We start from the raw sequence: 18,348 nt of genomic DNA, 5'->3' as shown, positions 1-18,348 counted from the left end.
TTTGCACTTTTTACCTCTTTATCACCCATGGCTGTAATTCCTACTCTGTCCAGACTCAAACAGCTGTATTTCCTTCCTAAACATAAAGAAAACAGAATTAGAGGCATTTCTTTAAATTTAAGATCCAGTTAGTATAGGATGCTACCATGGTGCATTAAGAGCTGTCCCTCTGAGACCCCTCCAGACCTACATGAAATACATCTACCATGATATGAGGAAAAAGTTACATTACCACAGGGGCTCAGCTTCAGGAAACACTTAGGAAACTGATAACTTTCTAACAGAAAAAAAAAATGCAGTGATTGCACTGAGGTGGTTCAGCAGTGAATCTCCCTGGATAAAAAAAACAGATGAAGAGAATGAATCACCAACCTCAGTATTCATCATGGATTCACTGCTGGTAATCATGGCCACATTTCATTCTGCTCTGCAGATACATGCTTGACCATTAATGCTGGCTGCTGGTACTCTAGAAAACCAGCAAGGCAAAATAGAAACTGAAAATGCTTTTCAGGCAAATAAACTGAATGAATAACAAGCAGGAGACAAGAGAAACAAACAAACAAACAACCCTTTCAACCATGAAAGAAGGTTTATTTAAAAAGGCAAAATCCCAATTAAAATGAAACCTGTAAAAATACTTTCAAGTGCAATTATAAATGGAGAAATCATGGCTATGATCTCAAGGGCCGTAGATGAGCAGCAAGGAAGAGCAGACAATAAGAAAAAGGAACCTAAAGGTATCAATGTAAATTCTAAAACTTGTAGAATAATAAAAATATGGAAATTTAATATAATAGCGTGATATTAAACCCTAGTCAGGTTGCAAATTTCATAATAGATGAGGATGGAAAAACTGTCAGACATGATGCAGGAAATACAGAAATAAATTGCAAACATTTCTGTTCTGTATTTAAAATGGTGGAAAATTTGTTCATCTTTTACACAGACATGGCAACAATTTCTATTTCAACAGTAACATATTTTAAATAGATATTAAATATAAACATTTAAGTATGAGATTGAATAATTTGCTCTGCGGATTATCAAAATAATTGACAAAGATCCCCCTGGAGCAGCCCTATTTTTTGAATCATCTGCATTCAATGAGGAAGCCTCAAAGAAACTCCAAGAAATTCAGAACCACCTCCATACTGAGCAGCAGGGTGACCATAGCACTTACTCCCTCTACATCCAGAGGCTGGAGTCTCATCCCTACCCTTCCCCAGACCAATGAGAAAAGGCACTGCTATGTTATCTCTTGGCTTTGAAAACCTCTTTGCTGTCAGTTTGGTTTCCCTGTTCCCCAGCCCACCTCAGAGGATCTTCTTTGTTAAACTGATCCTACTTGAGAGACTGAGTATATTTTGATTGGATTTAACTATCACATCTAAACCTCAGAGTACTTGGGCTGGTCAGGAACATAAATACAATTAGCAGCAGTAAAAAAAAATAAAGCAAAGCTGCACTTATTTAGTGCAGAATGCTCTTTAAGCCCTGGCCAAACAACTGCTTTTGCTTTGCTCTCCTGCCTGCTGTTTTTGCAGCAGATGGTCTTTGGAGAAAAAGCTGTATCACCTTCACCCAGAGCCCAAGTTTGACTTCACTCCACGTTTTCTCTCTTGCATAAGTTATGGCAGCCCATCTGCAGGCAAATCTAATCCTCTCGTTAGCGAGCCACTGGTAGCTCAGCTCTGCTGTGCTTCGCATTACACACATCAGCCAAGTATTGATGCAACATCACTGAGGAGAATCTAGATTTTTTATTTTTACCCTGTGCTTTCTTCTTTGGAAACTTAAAATACATGCTGGAAATAATTTCAAGGGCTGCTGAGCATTGCCACTGGGGGAATGCAAGGGGCTTTCAATACTAAGACTTAAAGACAGTTGGAAATTTGAAAGCGGTTACCTTTGAAATTAGATTTTGAGGTTAAATTCAAAGAAACTCGTGTAGCTTTTCCCAATCCCTCAATACATGCAGTGCTTCTGGCAGGGGGTAACACAAGCTCTTCTCTGTTGCTGGGTTCTGAGCCCACGGTGTCTCATCCCAGAGCCTTGGCCCAACTGACCCTCTGTGTGGGGCCAGCGGCAGCGGCAGCCAGGGAGATCAAACCAGCACTGCAAACTCACCAGCACAGCCACCCTGAGAGGAAGGTGCAGTTCAGCCGTGTTTGCTCAATGTGCAAACAAAACTCCACATTGCTTCCCAGCCAACTCGCCAGCAGAGGCAGGATGGTGAGGGCTCACTTACCACATCTCCATCCCACCAGGTCCTGGATCACCAGGGACAAACTCCAGCCACCAAATGCTGCTGCAAGTCTTATGGTGTTATTTTCCAGCTCTGTTTCAAAAGTTCCAAAGGAAGCCAGGACTGCCTCTGTTACATCCTTTCAGTGACAAATCCTTTCACAAAGAATTGACACTCAAACTAGGCAAGGTAGATCAAAAATATTAGGAATGCAACACTACAAACAGGAAAAAAAAAACCCACGGAACTTGCTACATTGCACGGAAGTCTTCTGTGGTTCAAAAACAGAAACAGAACATAAAACCAGTTATTCTCAGCTCAGACACTCCCTACAATCCATTTCTCTGGATTCCCAGTGCTCCCTGGCTCTCTGAGGCACATCAGTGCCCATCTCATGTTAACTAAAGAAAAGCACTGCTGTATCAGAAGGGGAGCTGGTCACAGCAGTCTTTGGCCAGCAACTTGTGTTTCCCACTTGGTACTAATTTCCATTCATATGATAAAGTTTTACATTACAAATTTTCACATTTCATCTTCCTGTAACCTGAACACAGCCACATTTGCTTCTATGCCATCTCCACTTCCATGCACTGAGTGAAGGACATGTGCCAAATTGTCCTCATGGAGAGGTCACTTAATTTTGGTTTGTAAAGCCAAATCTCCTGTGATCTCCATACTTATCAACCAATACATAAATAGCAAAATTAAGCCCCATTATTCTCATTTGCCACAAAATTAAATGAATTAATTAAACATGGGAAAAGTGCTGATGTCTGCCAAATTGTTATTTCCAACAGATAAAAACAAATTGAGGAATGATATGCAGACAGAAGAAGAAAATTAGCTTTCCATCCAGCAATGCAGTGAACTATAGCAAGGAAAACTGTAAATAACAATCAGTGGGCCAGACTTCTGCATCTGAACACTGAGACAAGAGGAACACATTCTTTGTTGAAGAGGAAAAAACCACTCTGAAACAATCCCCTTGTTTTTGCAGAACAGAAAAGGCCCTGGAGACTGGTAACAACAGGCTTCAGCAAGAATGGTTCTTTCAAACTCTGATTTGCAAAAGGACTGCTGCTTTGTAATTATCATGAATGGTTTTCACTAAACATCTCAAAGGAACAAAAAAGAGTGCAAACACTTGGAGACAAGTTGTGACCACTGGAAGTTTTTGCAGGTGTCTGAATAATAGTAGGGAGAGAGATATTTCAGGACTCAGGGTTGGAAAATAGGGAAAAATTGAACCAGAGCATTGGAGAATCTGGAAACTTCAGCACTTTCTCCTGTCCTAATGAAGATGCATCAACAGGCAGGTTCTGAAGTTACAGTCGTAAGACAAATGGATCACTGGAAGCAGTGTTTGAAAGACACTTGCAATTACAGCTGCTCTGGAACAATGAAATATATACTGTTCCTTAAATAAACTGAAAAAATGATAACCTCTTTTAACTGTCGTGGTGTAGTAGAGAGATCTTCATATCTTCCTTAATGAGATTTTTATTGCCAGTGTAAATTTGTCTTGAACTGAATTTTTGTCTTGGGAACTCTGAATTATGTTATACCAAGTTGTTCCTGGTAAGCATGCAGGCTTGCACACATTTTTTGCTGTGAAAATGGCTCCTTCTGGCAAACTGAAAGCAATTGAAACTCAATTTAATTAGCTGCCTTCTGTAAATATGCCATTATTCTTCTAGCTCAACACTGGAGTTATATTTACAAAGAGAACAGATAGCAATAATTATTTTGGGCCATAGTTAGTCAGCATTAGTTAATGCCTGAGTGTAATTGAGAGGAAATTAAGACAAGTGTAGTCTTTGGGGGGGGAAAAAAAATAATCTATCAGTCTAGAGCAGTATAGACACTGCACCTGTGTGCTCCTTCTCTGCAATACAGAGAAAAGTTTGGCTAAAAGAAGCAAACATTTACTCTCTGCTCTGGAACCAGAGAAGGATAACAACAAACACTACATATTCAACCATTCAAAATTTGGTGAAAGTTTGAAATAACTCTTCCCAACCACCTTCCCTGAGTTTCTATTTGCTTCTGAAGTTACAGCCCTGTGACCAGACACTGCTGTATTCTCCTCACTGAGGAAAGGAGCCCAGAGCCAAACAGCTCAGACAGCTCAGAGGATCCACAGCTTGAGGGGCACGAGTTGCCTGGAAAGGTTTTGCAGATGATGTCCAAGAGTCCTTACGTGGCTCAGAACAGGGTGAACGTGTTCCAAGGACATTTTCCTGCATGTCTGCAGGAATACTTTCCAATGCCCATCTTAATAGAATTCTTCAAAGTGCCCCATAGCCCTTTTCATTGGTCTGGATCTACTATTCAAATCAACCCTCAGAACACATTTGTTTAATAGCATCACGATGTAGATGCATCTATTTAAAATTAAAGAGGCCTTAATTCAATTTACCTTCACCACTTTCAAAGTAAATTATAACAAATGAAGAGTTTGGTAATTCTGAATGATTGTTCACACTCAGGCTAAATGCAGTTTAACTAACTCTCTTTAAATGTATGTATCTACTTAATTTTCATTACTTTCCCTTTATGTCACCACATCACATTCCTCTTCTTTTAGGTTTGCAAGTGTCAAACTATACATGTAATACTAAAAATTAATTATTCAGATATTGCATTCCTTTATGTAGCAAAGAATCTTGAATAAATTTATAGGAACTTTTTTTTGCATGTGGGTGAACAAATTGGGCCCACTGTTTCCATGCTGGAATAGCTGTTAATGCAAATGGTAGGGTGAGGATGGGCTTGTGATTAGCTTAATGCACTGAGCAATAGTATAGTGTTCTGAGCTTCATATCTCAAACAAAAGCTCTCCCTGTCAGACTGGACAGCCCCATGAGAGCTGAGGAACTTGTCCAGGCCATCATCATCATCATCATCCTGGCTGGGATCTTGCACTGGGAGCTGCTCTGCTAAATGGCTCCTGGCTCCAGGGCTCACTGTGCTGCCTTGCATGATGGAGAAACTCCCTCCCTGGTCTTCATTTGCTCTAAGACAGGCCCACAAAACACCTTTTTTCACCTGCTGAATGCCTATCCAGTCTGTGGCTCACACCAGGGCACCAGGGCTCACAGCACCCTGCTCCCAAGTGCGCTGTTGTCCACAGCCTTCTTTGAAACCTGCCTTGAAATCAGGGGTTTCTCTCTGCACTTAATGCTTGGCTAATCAGCAACACTACAAAAAAACCACAAAGCCACTTAAGCTGCAGGGGACAAGTTAATGGGGTTTGAGTGGCAAGACTGACAAGCCAGAAAGTGCCCAAACTCCACTGATGCTACTGATTCCTGTGCTATTTCCATGCCATACAGAGTTCCACAGCAAATCAAAGGACCCCCAGGGTACCAACTCAACAGGTAAAAAACTCAGCCCTTATGCAAATGAAATGCTAAAAATGTTCTTTTGTTTCTCTGAGGTATTAGTACTATTAATGCAAGGTGCACAAACTTCATAATGAAGTAAAATATTACCTTGGGGTACTTGTAAAGTGCCAGAAGTTTATTGACACTCTCTCTAGGAGACCAGCAATACTCATGGAGCTTTAGATGTCCTTTAGCCAAAGTTCAAACGAAAAATGTTTTCATAATTTAAAATTCTGTTGTAAAGTGGGATGGGAAATGGCATGCACCTGGCATGCAGCTACTTAGAAATGAAGAGTTAGTACAATAACAATAAAAAAAGATCTAGTGTATGTGAGCACACATGGTTTCTCCTTTGTGTAACTTATGATTTCAGAGCATCTTGCCAAAGCTAAGCTGAACTATGAATACCAACTATTTTAGTCTTCAAGAGTTATAGTGCAGGAAATTTACGTCTCTGTATTCTTTCCCGTAGCTGTCACTCAGGCTGCTCCTTGTGAAAGACTTGAATTCAAAAGGCAGCTTTGGACATTAATTTGACAGCAGATGGATCAGATAGATTGGCCCCCCATTTCAGCAGTACAAAGCTGGAATACATTGCTGCCATGCATGCAGAATTGCTGCAGAGCCTGACTGCACAACAGTCCCCCTTCACCCTGCAGAATGGCACCACTGCTCCATGGGCTGGTGATCCATGGGTCTGTCCCAGGCTACTGCTGACCTACAGACTCTCACAGGCAGATTCAGGCACAACAGCTACACTGGCAGAATCCTGCGAATCCAGGGAGAAGCATCACTTTCACAGAAGCCCATATCAGACTACAGAGAACTGCTCTAAACCAAGCCTCATCTGCTCTTATGGCTTCCAACTGCTGGCAAGGTTGATAAAATATCGAAGACATACTCAGAGAAACATCTGATACTCTAATTGGACTTTCTCTCACAGAAAATACATCCATCACACCCAGAACTCCATTAATTGAAGTTCCTTCCCTGTACCCAACTTCAAACAGAGCACTCAATAACAAAACTGAGTGCTAGGGCTGCATTCAGCAAAGCCATCAACACTGACCCAAGCATACACCATGTCAAAATGTTCCAGTTCACCACGCTCATTCAGAAATTTGCCTCTAATGTCCACAAAACCCTGTTGAGAGCAGGTATCAGACATTCTAGCACAGGGACAGGAGATGCAGAGACAGGCTCAGAGCACAGGGGGAAGAAGAAAATCGAGGCATTCCAGGTGTGCAGCATTTGCTTGCACTGGGGGAGACTCAGAGGAGGAGCAGCTGTTAAAGAATGGAGCTGCGGGTCCAAATGAGACCCCTGAATGTGGCAGATACAGACCATGGCTCCTGGGAAGATCACAGGCAGCTGGGGGTGTGCATGAGTTTGAGGGGCTGGAGTAGTAGAAAGATACAGGGTAGGATTTCCAGAGAGGGAGTCAAGGACAGAGTACAGAGTGGTTTTCAAAGTCAGAAGCATTGGCCTGATGGAAAGGCAAGAAAGAGTTCAGAGCAGGCAGTGGGTTGAACCAGATGCAGCAGAAACCTATTTGAAACCTAGATGAGCTCAACCTATCTGCCAAGAGCCTTGAAACAGCAGTAGGCAGGGAGCCTGGGAGTTGCTGGTAACTCGTCCTAGCTCAGCAGTAGATCTTCCCAAGCAATTCAGCCACAAGAAATGCTTTTTTCTATACCTCAGAGTAATTCCAAATGGAGCATTAAATGGTTTTAACACAGGAATAAACACGAGTGGACTGTGAAGGACTCCTTGGGCAGTGAGTCTGGGCTTCTGCAGGACTCACCCCCATAATCCCTTTCACACCCTGAGGATTCTCCTTTAAAAAGCCAGCTTTGGGTTTTGCCTGATGTTCCTACTGTGACATTGTCCTAGAATTGCCCTGACCAGACCTGAAGGAGCTTCTGGCAACCTAAATTAATTCAGGACAAATCTAGCCCTCTGTTCTCCAGCTAGTGTTATCCTCAGCTGAAGCTGCTCTTCCCCACCCGCTTGGGCTTTTGCCCTTTGATGTGCTCACAGAAAACTAATCCCTTCTCAGCTTTTGTTTTTCTTGGCTAAGGAGGTCAAACTGAAGTTTAAATGTATTTGTTAGCTAAGATTTATAGCAGTTCCCATTAGTTTTTAAAGGGAGTTGAAATTATGTGATAGGGACCACTGCTGGTTTTTTTGGGTTTTTTTTTTTCCTGCTACAGGCACAAAATAGAAATACAGACACCAGGCAAATCAAATGCATACAGGACGGTTAACACAACAATCCAAAGCTCAAGTTCTACTGCTTACCTTGTGTAACCAGGTGGGATGGCTGAAAATAAGCCAAATTTAGCCCTCCTGAAATGGAGGGAAGCCTGCCAAACAGACATGCCTTGCTAATGTAAAATACTTATGTTCAGAGGAAACTATTTACATTCCTGTTAGGTCTGCTTTGCAAATAAAAACTTCTAATGCTTTTGAAATGCAGCAGAATTAACACTGAACCCTGGGTATCTTGTACCCAGAGACAAACTGACAGCAAGGCACTATAGAGGGAGATCTCAACAGTGCAATCTCAGAGAGGAAAATTAGGAAATGTCCAAAGGACATGTACTGGAACAAGGAAGCCTGGGAAGTAAGGAGGTGTACAGACACAGCAAGGCATAGTGTCCAGAGGCAGCTGGAAAATGGTGTTATTGCCCCATCAGTGACATTGAGGGAGAGATGAGAAAATCTACAAAGGGCCAGATTCCCATTAGCTTGCAGGGGCCGAATGCTGACCTCTTTTATTCCAAACTTACCTGGGTTCAACAACCATTCTGATGAGCAGCAGGTAGTTCAGGGCGGGCACAGCCATGAGTACATAATTGGAGCAGGGCTGTGCTTTGGGTGGCAGGTGAGCTGTCTTGGTAATACAGATGAAAATATGCCATTAGACCTGTTATGTCGCTCAGCACTGCCATATATAAAAATATTTTTTGAAGATACAATTCACTACAAAAAAAGCTGAGTACATTTCTCTGTCACAGTAAGAAAAAAAATATGGGTAGTTAGGTTTAAAGGAGAAGAAAGCATGTGCCCTGCTTTCTGACCCTGGTTTTTGTTTATTGTTTGGATCCTACACTATATTTTTCTTGTTTTCTCCTTCAATTATTTATTAAGGAAAAAAAGAGATGGAGAAGGGTTCTGTGTTCTTGTTTGTGCCAGCACTCATGGCTGCTGCTGTGGGAATACTGCTAACAGCAGCTACTAGTGTTTTATTTAAAATAATAAAGTATATCGTTATCATAAAATACCAATGTGATCAAAAGGATTATTCTGTTATGCCCTTGTCTAAGTTTCAACTGTAAGTTAGAGCTCAGGTAGAAAACAATCTACAGTAAAGTATATGAAGTTTGGAAATTAATAATGTATTTCTATACAAACTCTTATGTTAATCATATATATATATATATATATATCACAGAGCACTCCCCTCACCGAAAACGGGAATTTAACATGTATTTTTTTTACACTGAAGCCTTCATTCTGTATTTTATAGATGTGCAGGGGCCGATCGGCTCAAGCCATTGCTTTTCATGGCGCCGCTCCGGATGCGGCCCCGCTCCCCCGCAGGGAGGCACATCCACCCCCAGCATCCCTGAGAGCAGCAGCACTGCTCCATCTGCTGGGCTCCCGCACCAGGACGAGGGCAGGGGAGGGCTGAAGGAACACCCAGTGCCAGCGACAAATCCGAGGCGTATGACACCGGCGTTAGGGCGCTCGATTCCTCGAGGCGGCCAAAGCAAAGCGCAGCGAGCGCGGGGCGCGGTCCCTCGGGCAGCGCTGGGACGCGCGGCACGGCTGCTCCGGCAGAAGGGGCTGCGCACAAACCCTCCTGGCTCTCTTCATCCTCCCCAGCCGCCCCTACACGATCTCCCGTGTAAGCACACGCACCTTTGCTGATGGTCCCGAGGTGCATTCCAGGTTCCCACAGATTCCAGATTCCTTGCTGCGAATCACAACCCCTCTGCAGCAACCTCCCTTTGGTAAAGGATTGTTTCTTGGTGGCACTTAAATCTTGCTTTTATTTTCAGCCCACAGCATCGATAGTTCTCAACTATTACTAGGGAGTCTTTTCCACTACCTGCTCTCTGTTCTGGTTTGTTATAAATACTCTCAGTAAATTGCACAGACAAAACAGACCTGAGGCACATCCAAACAGACCTTCCAGAGCTTGGTCTCCCAAATGCAGGTGGGTAGTATCTTACTCTGCCCCTACACACTCATACTCCTTCAGAAATAAGTGTGAGTTAGATGAATAAAATGGTGTCTTTCCCCTGCAACATAGCATGGCTTTGCATTGAAACAATCTGTTTAAAACCTCTTATTAAAAAAAAAAAATGTCCTGGTCTTGATTATTATTCAGAGCATATTCAGTGATTCAAGTAAAAAAAAATTAGACATTTGCATTTAACTTCTCTTTTTATTTTGCTTTATTCTCTTCCTGCATTTCTAAGAGCTCAGTCAGTGCAAAATACAGGAACTGACTTCTTGGTTTTGTTTTTACTTTTTAACATATCATCACCTTACAGTCAATTAACTTCAGGGTCCTTTTTCATTAACAAAAAGCACCAACATCTGGATTGCAAATGCTGTAACATGCTGCTGATTTATAGAAAAAAATGTTCTGCTGAAAATAAAAAAATAATGTAATTTCTGGAGGTGTTTTTATTACCTCAGCAGCCAGCAGAGTTTGAGAACAGTACCAAAACAGAGGGACTGAGTGACCTGGTGACCGATCTGTAACACTCAGGGATGGTTTTAAATTCAGAAGTTTGGCATATGAATATTGCCAGACAAAGTTTTAGGAAGAACCTCTTGCAGCAGGAAGCATTTGCAGAATCTGCTGCACCCCTTCAGCCAGTTCAGGCTGCAGGTGAGCAGTGAGCACTGCCCACCACACCACTGGGAAACAGAGACTCTCTGGGAGCACACTGATCCACAGGAGCAGGATAACAGGTGGCAAGTGAAGGGAGCTCAGAGATGATGAAGTGAACTGGGTTTATGCATCCAGAAAGCAGAGTAAAGCAGCAGTCTTATCCTCTAGCATTAAGCATTATATTGATGGAGTGACTTTTTGGTCAGAAGCCATCTGCTGTTTCCAGTGGTAGGAGTCTAAAAGAATTAGCAAAGCTGGCTATCAAAAAAGGAGAAGTTTTATATGGCTGCGGGTATTTTCATGAGGTATTTTCATGAGACTAGCAACAACATGGAGGTACAAAATAAAACCACTTCTGAAACAAATGCACAAGGCACCCTGCTGCTGAAGCCCCAGCGTGATGGGCAGTGACAGTTGCCAATGTCAGCTGCCCTTGGAGGAGCAGAAGGCAGCAGTCTGGTCTTTCTACAAAAACTGAGGTAATTCCTAGGGTCTACAGCTCTGAGATGGGCAGGGATTGGGATTGATGCATTTATGGACTTCAAATCTGATAAGGAGAGAAGGAGAAATGAGAGACAGCAAGTCAAGGGCATCTTGGAGGAGAAGCAAAGATGGATCAGGGCAGGAAAGGGCAGCAGGGAAGGCAGGGGCCAGGGGTTATGAGGTGCTACCAGTGACTGCAGCAAGAACAGGAACAAGCCAACAAAGAGTGGCTGCCAGCCCACACTGACACCTGAGGTTATGGGGGCCAAAGCACTCCACAAACCTGTGAGCAAGGAGCCACCAGGAGCACTGCTGGCAGGGGAGAGGCAGGATATTGTGCAAATCCTCTGGGGCTGCACTGTCACAAGAGCCCCTGTGCCTCCAGAAGAGACCAGGGAGGGTATGGAGGAAGTGATGTGCTTTTTCCTGAACAGGTTCAAAATTAACACACAACTCTCCAACAATCCCCCCCACAGGGCCCAGGCTGCCAGTACCTTAGTTCAGAGGTGAGAACACACCATGTGCCATGCTGCAGTACTTCCTGGCTTCCCTGGTGTGTCAGTCTGTCTGAATGCCACAAGAAGTGCTCAGCCATGGATGGACAGCCAGGGCCAAGGCATCCCCTGGAGCAATCGCCCTGACCAGATGCTTGGAGCATTTATTTGTTCCTCTCCACACTCTCATCTCCACCTGTGCAGAATAAACAGCAACACTTAAGGAGAAATGGAGCCTCACAGCTGACAGTGTAAGATAAGAGCCCAAGGCACTGGTGAGAAGATGGGCAGCCTTTCAAATTTTCAAGCAGGTCAAGGTAGGGGCAGAGGGAGGGACAGGACAGGATGGCAGGAGCAGCCAGGACTGCTCCTCTGCTGTCACTCCTCTGGCACAAAGCAGCCAAATCCCCTCAGTTGTCAACTGTGCACTATGCTATTGTTAATGATGCTATTACTTACCATATGTTTAGCAGTATGGCTGGATTTATTCAGTTTATTCAAATGTGGGATTGAACATTTTGGTGTAGCAAGTGGCCTCAGGCTCGGGGGGGGGGGGGGGTTGAACTGTGGGAGAAAGCAAAAACTACTGCAGAGGAGGAAAAATGTTAGTTACTTAACAAGGTCAATAGCATAAATTCTTATTTTGTTTACTTCAGAGAGCACAGAAGCCGGTGTTTACACCCTGTTTCTGTTAATTACTTTCAGAGTAGGCTGTGAAATCATTTACTCTCCACATAAAATTGTGCTTTATGCTGTTAAAAAGAGCCTTCTGCCATTCCATCCAGGAATGGCTACACTCTAGAGAAGGAAAAACTGATTCTTCTTCATATTGTAGATGGCGTCAAGCTTTGATATTCAGAGCCAGTGCTTGCAGGACCTGGAACATTGGCTCAGCCACTTGAAAAGTAAAGGTTATTAGTGAAATTTAGATTCAGATTCAGATTTCAAACTTGTCCAAAGATTTGAGTTAACCAAAGAGAAGACTCTGTAAGAGCTGGTTTGCCTGGGTTTATCTCTTAATCACAAGTGCTCCCATCAATTTCGTATAAATCTGTGTTCTGCATGTTCAAAAAGAAAGGCTTGATATTCACTGAAAGGAGCATAATGTTCCAGAAGGTGGGGAAACAGAGTCTTAGGAAAAATGAAATTTGTTTGAAAGCAGAATAAAATTAATAACCTGTTTTTCTTCCCTTTGTCTTGCAGCCATAAAACAGATATCACCACCAGATATCTCCACCATGTATCTTATCCATATAATACCCCCATTGGATTCTCACCCAGTACAACCAGTTTAATTACCAAGATCTTCCTATTACCAGAACTTATTCTGATACTCTAGAATATCCTGCAGATTTGGCTACTTTTACAGAAGAATGCAGCACAGTGACCTTTTTCACCCCTACTAGTGCCATATTCTGGCTCTTCTTTGATATATCCAAGTACAGCTCTAAATCCATCACCAGGCCAAATGAATATCTTTATTCTGGCGGGCCTGCTGATAAGAATCAACAGAAAGGAAACATCATCCAAAATTATCTTTAAAATCCCATTTTATTTGGATTCCCCAGTAAAACTAGTAAAACACAGAGCTGGAGTAATATGCACTTGGTGCCAGCTGATTTGCAGTTTGATTGGATCATGTAGTGAAGAAAGAAACAGCAAAGTTGCAGAACGGTAACTGCAGCCATAGTATTTTTCAAAGTAGCAAGCAACCTTGCAAGACCTTTTCAGCTATTTAAAATCAAATATTCTTCCAGATATTAACTCATCTCAATATAAACTGTACTTTGTTCGACGCCCATGAACTGTGCCTTCACTGCCCATGGTTTCCAAGGAACAGACATGGCAGTAATTAGTGGGCATAAAAATCAATTCTGAAGACTCCAAAGACAATCTGTGATTATGGAAGTGACTGTGCCTGCAATTACAAGGAATATACTTTGCATTCAGAACAAGACAGGCTCTTCCTTTGAGGCCAACCACGCTTCTGTGACGCCATCATTCAAGCTGAACCCAGCCACTGCACAGAACTAGCAGGCAAAACAGCTTTCCTGAAGAATTAAAAATGCTTGCTGAAATCAGTGCTGCAAAACCAACCCCTTGCCTGGCTTTCAAGAAACTACAGAGCTCTGCCTTTAATATCCAAGACTGTCCCAATTAGTACTTTCCTGCAGTGTCTAACATGGTGCTCTTGGAGCAGGCTATATTTCTGCAGTAACAAGGAGATGAAGAGATGGCTCTCAACCCTCTAATCCTCTGCTTCTGCTAAAAGAGTGCAATAGGTCCTTACCTGCCTACCGGTGCACTGACAATACAGGGAACTGAACACTCACCTCATGCAGAGTACCAATCCAAACCCATTCTGGTTACAGCACTGGGAACACGATGTCCCAACACACACTAGATAATAGAGGAGTATTTCATACCTCATTTTAGTGGATCTTCAAAACAGAAAGCCCATCAGCTTCTTCAAGACTAAAAAGTACTTTGCAGAGAAGAGTAGCCATCAAGCAAATTTGCAACAAAAAGCTTGAACAAAACCAGCAAGTTTCTCCTGCAAACAGCATCACGTGCTCTCTGTAGATAGCACTGTAATTTACTCAAAGCATCACTAGCCTGGCTGAGAGGCTCCTATTTCACAGGAACACACTACACTGGCAACCCCAAGGGGCACCTAATCAATGGATAATACAAGGATGGTTCTTGCAGCGCCAGGTCTTGGTTAAAACAGAAAATGTGTTTTTTCCAGAATGGCTGCAAGGCCAAGGTGCTTTGTGGCACATACAAAACAGTAAATAACTGGATGTCCTTACAGCTCTGAGCAATACAGCACAATCAAAAAAAAAAAAAAAAAACCAGCTCATCAGTAGCTGCCTTCATTACTTTCACCTTTGCACACAATGCTGCAAATGTGGGGTCACATGCACAATGCCAAATTACAGAGAAGCAAAAACCTCGGCCCACTTGTAATTCTATGTGCAACAGCAAAACCTCCTCAAGGGGACCACGACAGGAGCTGGCAGCCTGTTTTCAGTGCCCCAGTGCTGCTGGCACTGCTGGCACACCACTCCTGGGCCAGGCAGGACCAGTCCCTGCTGTTCAGCCCAGCCTCTGGCCACACTGCTTCCCAACACTGCTCCAAGCACAGCCCCATTTCCAGTACAGCTGGGGTGTAAATGATTAATGGCACAAAGAAATCCCAGGTCAAGGGTATCAAAGTAAGCAGAGAAAAAGGAAACTTCCGGTCATATAGAACACAGAAAGTACAATGCTACATGTAAAAAGAAATTTTGATAAGACATTTCCTTTGGGTCAAGATCTAGGGCCTGGCTTAGTGAAGTAAAAGCCATGAGGAAAGAACAGTAACAGAAGCAAAAGCATCTGGGACTGAAAAGGAAAAAAAATTAGAAGGAATAAAAAGAGAAACATTTCAGCCCTGAAACTTAATAGTAGCAGGCTGTTCTTTAGCACAAATACTGCTTTGATCTGTCATAGCTTGCCTATGGGTTTGCTATCTTCAGCATTTCAAAGAAATCTCTTATCATTGTATACCTGCCTCAGAGAAATCATGCCACTGAAGGAACAAAAAGGTTGATTGTTATTTTAATTGAATTTGTTTTCAATTTATTTTCAAGCTGTCTGGGGGAAACCTTTTACACGTGCATTGTTTGATTTGTTTTTAACTTTGGTTCCATTATCCTAATAATGAAGCTTTTAAGGCATTTTAAGAAGCCTGTTTGTCCAAAAGGGTACTTGCATTGATCAGATCAATAGCTACGTAAGCGCCTGAAAGCAGGAAATAAATATGGATTAAAAAAAGCCAGCATTATTTTACAGAATTTGGGTTTTGTTGTGAATTCAGACGCTCAGCATGAACTGCTGGCTTGATCTCTGCCAACACACACAGCCATGAGCTAATGTGCCAGGGGATTATTTTCCAGCATCCCTTAATGCAGGCTACCTGCATGTGGTCTCTTTCTCAAAGGTGCTGAACACTTCCAGCTCATGCTGCTCCCGGTGTTAAGCTCCAGGCCAAACAGGACAGAAGGAATCCTTGAATGAGATTAACATTAAAGCCAGGATTTGTGCTACAGTAGGTTAATTAGTTTTCCAGGTAGTTAGCTAATAGCTCTTTTCCATTTGATAACAAACCCGAGTCGTAGGAGCTGTGGAGCTGCAGGAAAGGGCACTGCAGGAGGAAAGGGCTGTCAGGCAGCTCTGCCCTTCTTCTGCAGCTCCCACTGACACCACGGGCTTTGAGATGAGGCCCTGAAGTGCACCAGCTCTTCTTCCTCCACCAGCCCCTTATGCTCCCCTAGAGTCTAAAGGACCCTGTAATCCCCTGCTCAGGGCAGCAGCATCCTCCCACTGTCCTTCACACTCAAGCCTGTGGAGCTGCACTCTGCCATCCTGGGCCTTTCTGCAAACCTGTTTCTTCTGCAAGCCCAGCTGGAACTGCAGCGTGATGGCAGCTCCCTCGCTGCCCACCCCTCTCCTGCTCTAATCTATCCGTCAGGCAAAACATCCTATTGCACAAGACATCGAGAGGGTTTTGTGTTAACACAAAAAGGGTTTAGAGTTACCTTTTCACTTCTGAGCTTCCTTCTCCGAGTGATATATGCTTCATTCTTTAAAAGATGTTTGGAGTCTTTTAACACTTAGAAGTAGTTTTCATTAATAATGAAGATGTTTCAGCTGATCTTCTAATGATCCCTTCCTTTAGTGCAGCTTTATCTCAGTTAATAGGTGAGTTTGCCTGTGTTGCCTGATGCAACAGCAATGGCTTATACTTACAGTCACTTTTTACATTTATGAATGAAATTAATTATTTCTTTTCCATGGTGGTAAAACAGTGGGGTGGCATTAGACAGACAGGCCTCATTTTATGTTATTATTCCAGTGGAGATCTATTAATTTTTCTGAATATGAAATTTGTTGAAGAGCAGAAATGAAAGGACAAAAAAGACTTGTAATGAGTTGTTTCTGTCACTCTTTTTCCTTTTGTCTTGCCCCAAAAAGGAAACAAACTGTCAGCACCATTAATTTTTAAAATACCATTTTAAAATTAAATATAGAGCTAGGTTTTAAAAGACAGGACAGTTTTAAAAATTAAAGCACTAAAACTAAACTAAGTAGTTTTTCAGAGTACAGAGTATTTTCTCCTGGCCATTCAACTATGGCTGCTTATTCCACCTCGCCAATTTTTCATTTTTACTACAGTTCCAAAATGTCCATGATTTACTCAGCTCTATCTTCACCTAGAGCAGCAAACCAGAAGTTTTCATAATCTGAAGAGGAATCTATTTAATATAAAGTCCTTAGGGAAGGGCCTGCCATTAGGCACATGTTTGTTCAGCATCAAGTTCAGGTCTCAGTTCCCTGTGAGCCTATACTGCAGTGTGTAAGGAGAACTCCTTATGGCCCTGGGATCCCTTGGGCTGTGCACTACAGCAGGAATGCTAACGTGGGTACCCTGGGCCAAACTTAAACCCAGGCAATGACACCAAGGAAGTTTACCTGAAGACAGGGGGGTCTCTCGGAGCTGCAGTAATGTTGTTTTAAAGTCATGCCTAGGATGAGCACAGTTCATGTTTCGGATGCAGCGGGATGGGTGACACCCACAGCTGCCTGCCTGGGTCCCAGGACAGGTCTCACATGTCTGCCCTGGGCATGCTACATGAAAAACTGCTCCAGACTCATTTGTTTTCATATCCCCTCATGAAAGCAGTAAGCTGAGGGGAGTTGCTGCTGTGTGCTTAGAACACACCACCCCTACCTGTGTCAAGGAGCACTTTGCTGTTCAGGCAGTCCCACAGAGTATTGGATATATTAGTCCCTCAAGAAGTATTGGATATGCAGGAAGGAGCAAGCTGGCCCAGAGTAAACACCATGGCCACAAGAGTGTCTTTTGAAGAGGAAACCTCTATTGCTGCACCTGAGAGGGCAACTCCTTACCCAGCATCAGCTCTGTGCCAGCCTGCTGCTGGCAAGGCAAATCTCTGCTGGGGCGTGTCAGAGGGGCTGATGGCAGCACCAAGCAGAGGATGGAGGCCTGCCCTCCTCACACACATCTGGGGCACAGGGGTGTGCTATGCAGCTGTGTGGGGACCGGTGCTACACCCCAAGGCTTGGCCACACCCCTGCCAAAACAACCACGGACAGCCATGAGCTCTGGCAGTTATTGCACTGGGTAGTGTTCATGCTCCTCCAGCTGGAAACCCTTCATGGCTCCACTCCTCCCTCACTTTTAGCAGCCAACAGAGCAGGAGGGACACGTGGCTCTGGCCTCTACAGGTGGGCACTACCATCACCCTGGTGCCTTGGTGTGTGCACATGGAACAGTCCCAGGCCCCTGCTGGGGCCAGGAGCAGCACACCTGCATGCCAGCTTCCCCAGCATCCTCATGGACTTCTGATTTAAATGCCACCACTTTGCCCTCCCACTTCAGTTTTAATTTCTGTTCCCTACTGCTCTCAGGAGTGAACAATGATGCATTACCATTTTCAGGTGCCTAAGGCTCGCAGAGCTTTCTCAATATAATCAGCAGAAAAGAAGGATTTTGCATCGAAAGCCAGTGCCAACATCCCTGCAGTGATAACCATCCCTGTATAATTAAAATGAACATTTCACAAAATGTCATCTCCAAGCAGCATATTTTAGATTTAAAAAAAAAATTAAAAAAAAAAAACATTTCCATGATCAAAAGAAGAGAATCATAATTGGGAAAGGGTGGAGGTGGGGGAGGACAGTGGGACAGCCCCAAGTATTACTATTATTATGAGGAAAAGTTTGCTAAAATACCAACTGCGTACCCACAGTCAAAGG

The 18,348-nt window shown here is 43.3% G+C and overlaps 1 long non-coding RNA gene across 4 annotated transcripts in view; it reads right to left on the bottom strand.

Annotated features, from left to right (window-relative positions):
• Positions 1-18,348, bottom strand: part of LOC137480797 (uncharacterized) — a 149,149-nt gene that overhangs the window by 17,008 nt on the left and 113,793 nt on the right. Inside the window, exons 4-6 of one of the 4 annotated variants that reach the window (XR_011003084.1) lie at positions 16,107-16,151; positions 15,485-15,576; positions 12,075-12,087 (exon numbers count right to left, since the gene is read on the bottom strand). The exons of 1 other annotated variant lie outside the window; for it this stretch is intronic. This is a non-coding gene — a long non-coding RNA (uncharacterized lncRNA). Of the gene's footprint in view, positions 1-11,653; positions 11,720-11,982; positions 12,088-15,484; positions 15,577-16,106; positions 16,152-18,348 lie in introns of those variants that run through there. 2 more of the 4 variants (XR_011003080.1, XR_011003087.1) reach the window with 2 other exon arrangements.

Source organism: Anomalospiza imberbis, chromosome 11 (assembly GCF_031753505.1).
Source record: "Anomalospiza imberbis isolate Cuckoo-Finch-1a 21T00152 chromosome 11, ASM3175350v1, whole genome shotgun sequence".
NCBI lineage: Eukaryota > Metazoa > Chordata > Aves > Passeriformes > Viduidae > Anomalospiza > Anomalospiza imberbis.
The sequence above is the reverse complement of the archived record's forward strand: the minus strand, read 5'-3'. Positions and strand labels throughout refer to the sequence as shown.